We start from the raw sequence: 10,846 nt of genomic DNA, 5'->3' as shown, positions 1-10,846 counted from the left end.
CATTTAATCATGACGATAAAATTCACAGTGCCTTTCGCGTCAGCTTATTGACGCCAAGGGTTTCTTATTTAAAGTAGTGAGGACCCTGCACGTCCAAAAATGACGCTGAAGGGGTACCCTGTGCGTCAAAATGCGACGCCAAAGGCCAAACGTCAATATGTGACGACTTGGGAGTGAGACTGTGTTGCGCGAGCGCACATTCAGCTCTGCAGGCCTGGTGCTATGCGTATTTAAATCTCCTCTGATGCGCATTTTCCTGCATTAGCCAAAATCATGACAGTCAACCACATCCAGTCATATGTGAATTAATGTAAATATTCGCTAAAAACACACAATAAAGACAGCAATGATGCAGTCAGGACTGTGGCACCGGCTTGCTTTGAAATGTATTTGGTTATTGCACCTGATGCGTGTGCGCCCGCTGCGTCTCCCGCACCGAAGTCATTTTAAAAAGTACATAATAACGAAAACAATACCTTACAAATAAAAAGGAGCCGATTTTTATGATCAGAACTTCCTTAAACCAGTGAACCTGTAAACCTTTCAGTCCAAGTAAACGAATGCGTTCAAATAGAATTTCATAATTGCGGGACCCGCGGGTTGAAAAAAAAATCCAACCCGCGCATCAGTATGGGCCAGTACTTCAGGTGAAAACTTCCGGTGATCTGACAGCGAGAGCGAGAGACAACAGCGACCGAGTTCCATTACCACAGAGATATTTTTTCACATTGACTGTTTTTAGGATTCAAGAGAGGAGACTCAGCACTTCATCGTTGTGTGCATTTTTGTACCGTTTCGTCGCATTCCCCGTTGATGCTGCATGCGTACAGGCTGAGTGGATGCAGAAGATCCGGGGGGATAACTTCAACCCCACCAAATTTTTAAATGCATATAATTCCCAGTGTATTTCAGTGTATTTTGTGCGTTTCTGTACTTTCTATTACTGCATTTATTTTGTGCAAGTGAGATGAGTAAAGACCATCTTTTTCATGAATCATTATCTCTCTGGTGTTTATAAGCAGCACACACAGTATTTTACTACCTGTAAAAATGCACAAACTTAGCTATATTAAATTGTTTGTGGTACCTACAGTTACAAATGTAAAATATGTGATGATAATGATCGAGCAATTGATGTAAGGTAAATGAAAATATATGCGCAGAATTGAGAAAATAGTATTAATGGAGATAAATTGTAGCCTATCACATCTAGGCAAACGTGTGAAATTCACGGTGCATTTTATGCAAACAACTCTAATCGTAGTTGTAAATCTATATTTACAGTAGGCATAATTGTCATTGCGTATGCAGCATGAGTCACAATCTTCTGTTCGTGAACAGTTGTATTTCATTCATTATCTGACTATGCATCCGTGCATTTAATTGCCATTGGCTCGTGTGATAGTAATATGGATCTTAGTAGCATTTTTAGTGATACTAGACAATAATAATTGATACCCGCTCGACGGTGTAATTTACTTCCGGGTAAAGATATGATCAGTCAAATGAAATACAATAAATGTACAAATAAATTTTACAAATTAAAAAACGATCGGAAATGCGTCCAATTTTCTATTATTATTATTTGATGACAACAATACATTTGGAAAACAAAATACAGCCATTTCTGCTTTTTTTCTTTTAAACAAAAAACCAAGCTGCACCCTTTTTAAAATTTCATCTTTCATTCCGAAATTGAATAATGAATGAACGAAAAAGTACACGGACCTAATAAGCTATTATTATTATTATTATTAGGCCTATTTTTATATTTTTCTCATTATGAATTCTATTTATTTATTTCTGCTCGTATTTCGATTTGCTGTTAAATCAATCAAAAAGTCAATTATTCAGAATTAATAGTTTTGATTATCTTAAATAAGATTTTGTAATAAAAATAATAATAATAATAATAATAATAATAATAAGCATAATAACAATTTGAGTAGCCTATTATTATTATTATTTCATTTTGTTTGAGAAATGGAAAAACGAAAAGCTTGATTCTTCATATTTTTGTTCGTGGGTAAAACACATGAGCTTATTGCTTGAATATTAATTTAACATGCCTGTGCGGCCTTGATACTTAGTATGATTATATACAAATTACACATTATTTATTATGTATTATTAAATTTTATCTTTAGCTGAATCAAGCCACGAATCCGGTTTTTCATCTGGATTATAGGCTACTGTGGAAATATGCTGCGCAGTCTCTGAGTGTAAGCACAATGGTAGGTTACAGATAATGAACTCACACGGGAAAGACTGTACATTACCTCTTGTTGGATTTATACGAATTAAATAAACACAATTTTGTTTCCGATTCTTTTATTGAAGTAGACCTTTCAAGCTGCATAGAGAGACATAAATTGCGAGAGCGCACCCTGTATTTTTACTAAGGCAATTTGTAACGTTTTGTTGTTATCGTGGAAGTTCATAAAATAAAGCAGACATTTATATTTCTTTCCTCTGTAATCACAAAGTAAGGGATCGCGCTGGCGCCGACCCGAGAAGTGCAGTGTTGTGCTTTATAAATGAGACTTGCAAAGAAACGTTATTGTGACTAATTTGCAGAGCGATACATCAGACGAACATTTATTCTGCATTATGGGATAGACAGTAGACAGGCTGAGTTGAAAAGTGTCTTTTCCGGGCCGCTTACGCACAAATATTAAAGCATAAGCACTCTTTTCATGAAATAAAATCTGGCTGTATTTATTTATTTTCATTTTTTAAACAGAACGAAATCATCATCATCATAACACGATCAAACCGTGTGTCATTTTTCTTTTATTTATTTCTGATACTATTTAAATTTTCTGTAAAATCAAACTTTCATCCAAATAATATTCCAAGCTCAGAGTCAGAAATAACAGTTTTGATCTGATCATCTTAAATCCTCTGGGTCTGAGGGCAGATTAGTATGGAGATTAATCCTAATGAACATGCTGCTACAATTGAAACAATTACATTAAAGTTATTTAAACAGTGTATTTCTATATAACTCCAGCAGCGTGCATCCTCCTTTAGGTCAGGACTGGCGAAGGCAGCGCGGACAAACGCTTAGCTCCCTCACGTCGTTATTACGAGAAAAAGATGTCGTTTTAACGAGAAAAGATGTCGTTTTAACGAGAAAAGATGTCGTTTTTACGAGAAAAGATGTCGTTTTAACGAGAAAAGATGTCGTTTTTACGAGAAAAGATCTCGTTATAACGACATAGCTGAGTGGGAAAAAAAATAAGTGTGTGGCAGCAATGCGTCACCGTACAAATGAACAGTTGTACACTTTGCCTTAAATGTGAGCAGTGGACATGCATGTTACTCAGGAAATGTATCATGAGGTTTAATTGCAAACACTTATCCACTTTTATGAGGTTTAATTGCAAACACTTATCCACTTTGCACATCTATTTTATCTATCTCATATATCTACTCTTATCTGTTTTATTTAGGGTGTTTTTGTTTAGCTAATTTATTTGATTTAATCTATAATCTGATAATTAGGTCTATTTGTATCTAATTGTTTATATATTTTATCTCTTTTACCTATCTATCCTTTTTACAGGACAAACATGTCTGGCCAAAAAAGAACATGGCAGCAAGTCCAGATTAAGAAAAAGAACGTTTTGCAGGCTGGTAAGTGACTTGATTGCAGAAAAAAATTACAAATGAGGTGAATAGTGTTTGCTGACATATTTTATTGTCTGTACTGATTTTAGGATTTAAAAAGGCTCATATATCTGGCACAGGGGGTGTCTCTCAAACCCAAGACTTCTCCACAGTAGAGGAGTTGAATAAAGAGAAGCCAGTGATGGAAGGGATCCAGGGAGAGACATCCACTGACTCTGGTCCAGCAGGAGAAACTGACCTCTTCACACAAACTACATTATTACTGAACTACTGCACATGAAAACAATCAAATGTTTAGATTTTGTTATGGGGACTGTCTGACTTTGCCTTACCTTGCAGTGTCTGGTAACACACTTACACTTCTGGAGCCAGCAGACTCTGATCCGGTGAGTACTCTTTATTAAAATCATAGGCTTGGCATGTCCTGACTAAACTATTAATACAAGTTGTGTTGAATATGGCAGAGGGAAGACACATCTGCAGCAGTGGAGTTCACTTCTGATGACGATGAGATGCTGGACTCCAGAAGGCTTGAGGTATCATGTTGATTTTATGGAAATTTTTTGTCCATAATGGATAAGAAGTCAGTGATGTGGTGCTAATAGAAAATATCATATTTGTAACAGTGCAGCCTGGTAACATACTGAGTATTGCCTAAAGTAAATCTACATTATACACAAATCCTGCTGTGCTAATTGGTGTGTGTTTTACAGAATTCACCAACTGTCAGACCTCTCTACACCACGCATCTTAAGAGACAGATAGAGCTGGCAGAAATCGAGATCAAAGTGAACAAGAGAAAGCTGCAGGACATGGACCCTGAGATGGAAATTAAACGCAAGACACTGAGGAAACTGGACTTGGAAATCCAGAAATTAGAAAGAGAACTAAGTGATTTCAGTTGACACTGTAACCATGATTGCATCCCAATGTGTAATCATTGTTATTTTTTCTCACCAAATAAAAATAAATCCAGAAACATTGTGGTCTCTTACATTTTTCATGAATGTCCGATACACTATATAGTCATTGATCCAGTGAAGTGGAACTAGAATTTGGTAGCAAACACTGTGGTTATTTTCCCAATGTGAAGCACATCTACTTGGTCCTGCTGCTGACCAGACAGGCACCGCTGTGAAATATCCAGCTGAAGATCCTGATCATATTCATGAGTGGCATGGCATGAATTGAACTGTCTGGCAGCCAAAAAAGCCTTCCCTTCACTGAGAATCCTGGGCTAGTGATGCTGCTGCTCTTGATTCAATAGAACCTAAAGACTTTATTGACTTTATTTTATTTTTTGAAGTAACAGTCATGTGGCACACTGAAAATAGGATGGTCTTGGCACGGCAAGACAAACAGTGAAATGGTCACAACATGCTATTAGAACAACATGGAAGAAGTTGATGTATGGCAAAGAGGCCACCAAGAAAAGAAATGCAAAGTAAAATCCAACATGCATTGTGTAAAACAATAATGCAATGAATGGAGATAACAAATTAGATCAAAACATTGGGAACTACCCTTTTGTCAAGGAGTCACACAAATGGACTAAGAAATGTGTCATATCTGTTGCAGATCAGTTTGTTCAATGCTTTTGTCATTTACAAAGCAAAAAACAACAAACAAAAATCATGGTCCAGCCACAAACAGGCTGGTGGTGGGAAAGCAAGAGATGATCCTCCAACTGAAAACACTCCTAGAGCACCATACAACACTGAACATAAAAAATAGGGTGAATTACCTTTTTGCAGTTCATGCACTTGGTCCGATTGCATCTAGTTCCAAAAGGCAAATCCCAACAAGAAGATGCAGGTTTTGTGCACGTAATGGTTTGAGAAGTGAGACCTCACACTCCTGCGAAAGCCCCCTTACATTCTGGTAATTGTTACAGTTTACCACTCAAAGATAAAATACAGTGCTTAATTTTTTTTTTACCAAGTTACAATTTTATTTATTTTTTATTTTTATTAAAAAAAAGGTGAAGGTTTTATTTATGTAAGGGATAATGTACAGGCAGCCGGTAGTTATCGCAGAAATAAGCCCCGACAGTGTGATCAGGATCAGTCTTGTATCACACTGAAGGGGCTTATTTCGCGATAACTACAGGCTGCCTGTACATTATCCCGCTTATTACACGGCTACTTGCCACATAAGGAAAAAAACTGGACATGAATATGAATTTGAAACCTTTTATTGGCATATTTGTTTTAAATTAACATTTTTATCCTTCTGCGAAACGATATAGTACCACGTGACTAACATTCAAACTATGTACGTTAGTAAGACAATTTAAATAGATTAATGTCGAAATTTTCCATTGTTAATTGTGGTTGTCCAGTGTTTGTCACAAGATGGCGCCAAACGGTAATCTTTGTTGGCACGGAGGGATTTTAAACATACAAGTAGTACCGGCTATGCGTTATTACTTTGGAGCGGTGATTATTTGAAAAGAACGAACCTGCAAATGTCTCAACTGACCAATCAGAATCAAGCATTCCAAAGAGCCGTGTAATAAGAAAGAATATGATATCTGAATGTATTTTGCTTGAAAAATACTTCTATAAAAATGCTTTTTTTTTTTTTGTATTTGCATTCAAGTGGTGAAAAACATGAACACATGGAGATAAATAATTTGTTAATAAATAATGTAAAAGCAGTCTTGGTTATTTATTTTGATATGTGATATGTTATATATTCATAGCAGAAAATATTCTGAGGGCTGTCAAATTTAGGTGAAAATCATCATAAATTCTGGCGGTTTCTGGAAATTAAAAAAAATGCTGGCGGGGAAAGAGTTAAAATAAAAAATAACCAATGTACATCAAGGTGAGTTTAAGTAAACTGCAAAAACTATTAGTTAGTCATACATACAATGAAAAAGCTTTAGTCCTCAAAATTTGAAAGATTCAAGATATTTAATCCCATTAAAATCATGTAGAAATGATCCAACAGAATGTCTCGTCCTCTGAGATAATCCTATAAGACAATTCTAATTGGAATCCATTAGGATTTTTTGACAAGGTAATATTTTGCAGATTCTGGAAAAGGGGATGTAAACATTTGACATCAACTGCAGTTCCTCAGAATTAGTTGCATAAACAGCATCAAATGTGGCTCAAACAATCAGAATCAATGACCAGAATTGTCCGTTTTATACATTAAGTTTGAAACTCTTTCCACACTGAGTGGATCTGTTGCGAATTTTCTCTATTGTGAATTCTCATGTGCCTGTCAAGGTTTTCTCGTTGATTAAAACTCTTTCCACACAGAGAGCATGTGTAAGGTTTCTCTTCAGTGTGAACATTCATGTGCCTCTTAAGGCTTCCTTACTGAGTGAAACTCTTTCCACACTTTTGGCAGATTAAAAGGCTCTCCATAGTACAAATATTCTGGTGGACATCAAGGCTTCCACTTTGATTGAAACTCTTTCCAGACTGAGGGGATCTGTTAGGCTTTTTTTAAGTAACCTTTCATGTGCCTGTCAAGGTTTCCTCATCGATTGAAACTCTTTCCACAATGTTTGCATGTTAGGCTTCTCTCCGGTGTGAACTCATGCTTGTTAAGGCGTCCCTTACGAGGGAAACTCTTTCCATCCTGTTGCAGGGTTTCCATACAAAGGCTCTCTAAAGTGTGAATTTGCCTGTGGACATACAGTAAAGGGTTTGTTTTCGATTAAAACTTTTCCCACACAGATGGCAGATGAAGGCTCTCTTTCCAGTGTGTGGAGATGGACACTCAAGTTAGTGATTTGGACTCAAGTCTCACATTTATACACTTCAGACTCAACCTGAAATGACTCCAGACTCCACTTGAGGAAAAGAACTAGTGAATATTTTAAAAGCTGGGCCTTAAGGTTTCCAGGATTACTGAAACTTCTTCCACACTATTTGCAGATGAAAGACTTCTCTCCAGTGTGAATTCTCATGTGGACTGTAAGATTTCCAGGATTTCTGAAACTGTTTCCACACTGACAGCATGTGAAAGACTTCTCTTCTGTGTGAATATTCATGTGATCTTTAAAGTGTCCTTTTCGAGCGAAACTCTTTCCACACTGTTGGCAAATGAAAGGCTTCTCTCCAGTGTGAATTGTCATGTGTTTTGTAAGTTGTCCTTTTTGAGCAAAACTCTTTCCACACTGTTGGCAGAGGAAAGGCTTCTCTCCAGTGTGAATTGTCATGTGTTTTGTAAGGTGTCCTTTTTGAGTAAAACTCTTTCCACACTGTTGGCAGAGGAAAGGCTTCTCTCCAGTGTGAATTTTAACGTGGGCTTTAAAGTTTGCTTGGTGATTGAAACTCTTTCCACACTGAAAGCAAGTGAAATAACTCACAGTTCCTGTCTTCTGAGCTCTTTTTGGTGTAGTCTTTTCAGATTGTAAGGAACAAAAAGATTTTTCTCCAGATATAAAATTATAAAGTCTCTCATTCTGAGCTTTCTCTTCAAATTCATTCGGTACTTCCCTCTCCATTTTCAGCGCTGTTAGGTCTAAGGTGGAAAAACAAATGAAAAAAGTTAACCCCAGTTTAAAGGCACAAAACAATTAACATACCCTGGAAATCCAGAGATCTCGCGAGAGCACAATTTGAATTGTCTATGCAAGACACTCTGGCCTCGAGCAATGATGCATGTTACTGCAATACGTAAGCAATTCTGGGAACCAATCAAATCGGTGTATCTGATGTAGGCGGGCCAGAGGCGAGCTAAACTGATGACAACAGCGCTGCGACGTACGGAATCATTCAGTAAACATTGATAGAGATCTATTCTACACATGAAAATCAGTTGTTTGAAACGGCTTTGGCCGCTACAAAAGAGGAACAGAAAGCCGCGCTCGAATCGTTCCTTTGCAAGAAGGACGTTTTTGCTGTTTAATCTACCAGTTAGCTCCGCTGGTAGTTAAGCACGAAGAGGAACAGATCTGAAGCGGGCAATGCCAGATAGCATTCGGCAGTCTCGAGCCCTGGCTGTTAAAAAAGAAGTGGTGATAAATGTTATAGAACAAGGTCTACCGGGACAACCTGATCGGGATTGTGGTGGATGAGGTCCATCTCATTTACAAATGGTAAGAGTCGGACCTAATTGTTTTAATGAGATTGACTCGGCTGTTGTAATTAATAGTTATTAATCTTGTCACATTGTTTATGTTATAACATTGAAATCCACTCTTATATGTTCACCGTCGCTCTGGATACGTCACATCATGTATTGTTGTGATTGGTCTGGAGTAGGGATGCTCATTTCGGTAAATTTTCCTGACCGACAACCGCTGCTCGTTATCCGATCATTAACCGTTAACTGATAAAATTAGAATAATGAATTTGTTTAAAATAAAAATAGAATGCACGAGTATCTGTGATAATACATTAAAAATACAAGCAAATGTTTTATTTTAACGTGCAAACAGCAGCATACAGAGCAACAACAAAAACTGCATTCATATACTCAAATTATCACGCATCAGCAGCGCTTCTGAGAACAGAGAAAATCAGAATGAAAAAAAAAAGAATAATATAAATAGGCCTACACTAAATATGTATAAATTAAATAACTACCTAATTAAGATGACAAAACTAAAACACACTGAATCCTCTATGCGCTTTGAAGAAAGGTTACCGGTCTTGTTCTTCTCGTCGGACATAAAACATATAGCAGGCCAGCCTATACCTCAGTTTTTAACATGTGGACATGCTACAAGGATAGACTGGGACGCTTTCTGTTAACGCTTAGATCCGTGACAAAAACACTTCACAAAAATCCTTTTAATTTGCGGTTCGGGTCTTTTCATCCACTGATCCACATATGTGGAGAAACGTGTTTTCACAGTGTTCAATAGCCAATCACAGACATTTCTGTAGATTACATTATCGCAGTGGCCAGTCAGAGCGCCCGTAAGTAAACATTATTTTTTTCTTTCACCATGCAGCAAACATTAAAAAAAAAAAATTAACTGTTTAACTGATAGTAATAATCGGTTAAAATTCTTACTGACGGTTAACGGTTAAACGGTCAATATGAGCATCCCTAGTCTGGAATTATCCAATTGCGTGCAGTGAGAATTTCAAATGCATGCGTGGTGCCGCCCCTCGAGTTAGGTCCTTTTCATTGCTTGAGGCCAGACCCATAATCTTAATAGATTAGGGTCTGGATTTTTCCAGGCTACAATTAACATCCAAACATAACTAAATATGCGTAAATATGTAATGCATGTATGCTAGATCCTATAACAGGGTGTTCAAACCTGATCCTGGTGTGCCATTATCCTAGAGTGTAAACTGGCCGTTATACCACTTAGATATAACACTAATTAATTCCAAAAAAATCTAGATAATCTAATGACAGAGTTTAGGAAATCTAGATATAGAGTGGTCTCAGACCAGGAAAAAAGGGGATAAATTCCCTACTCAACTGTCAGATGAAAATTGTATCACTAAATAATTCCATCTGAGGTTTTATTAAAGGGGCAATGCTGTTAGCCAGTCATAAAAGTGGGCTGTTACACTGACCTTTTAAATGGAAAACACCCAATGCCCAAGATTTATTGATGTTGTTTTAAAATAAATGAAAGCATTTTAACATGGATACTACTTGTGCAATTAGTTGATCAGGAGTTTCTAGCTATGCAGCCTTTCTCTCTGGTTTTAAGACAGCTGTACCTTCTATGGAACAGACATTTACTCATTTGAGCTAGTAATTATGGCTGTATTAGCCATTTATTTTCATTTACTGCTATTATAAAAATACATTTATATTAAGATTTATAATTCTACAGGTGACACAATTAATGTCCAACAACAAATATTTTAGCAAAATGTATGCTTTCCTCAGAATTAATGAGCTATTATTATATTGTTCTCCGTCTGTTTAGCCTGCAGCAGCGATCATTTACTTCTGTCTTCATTCCTGACTGAATGAGTATGTCCCAGCACTGGGGTTGCATGAGTTAATGCACTCTCAGGGCTGGGTTGAGGCAGGAAGGGCATCCGGCGTAAAACGTGCCAAATCGGCTGTGCGGATCACTCTGCTGTGGAAACCCCTGATAAAAAAGGGAGCGAGCTGAAAGAGAGAGAGAGAGAGAGAGAGAGAGAGAGAGAGAGAGAGAGAGTTTTATGTTCGTTCCCCTTTTCAAAATTTTTCCCTCCTTTTTTGAAAACTAGGCCCTTCCTAACAGAGCATGCTGCACAACTCCTCGTCCAGGCCCTGGTCATCTCCAGGC

This window comes from Garra rufa, chromosome 4 (genome assembly GCF_049309525.1).
Source record: "Garra rufa chromosome 4, GarRuf1.0, whole genome shotgun sequence".
Taxonomy (NCBI): domain Eukaryota; kingdom Metazoa; phylum Chordata; class Actinopteri; order Cypriniformes; family Cyprinidae; genus Garra; species Garra rufa.
The sequence above is the reverse complement of the archived record's forward strand: the minus strand, read 5'-3'. Positions refer to the sequence as shown.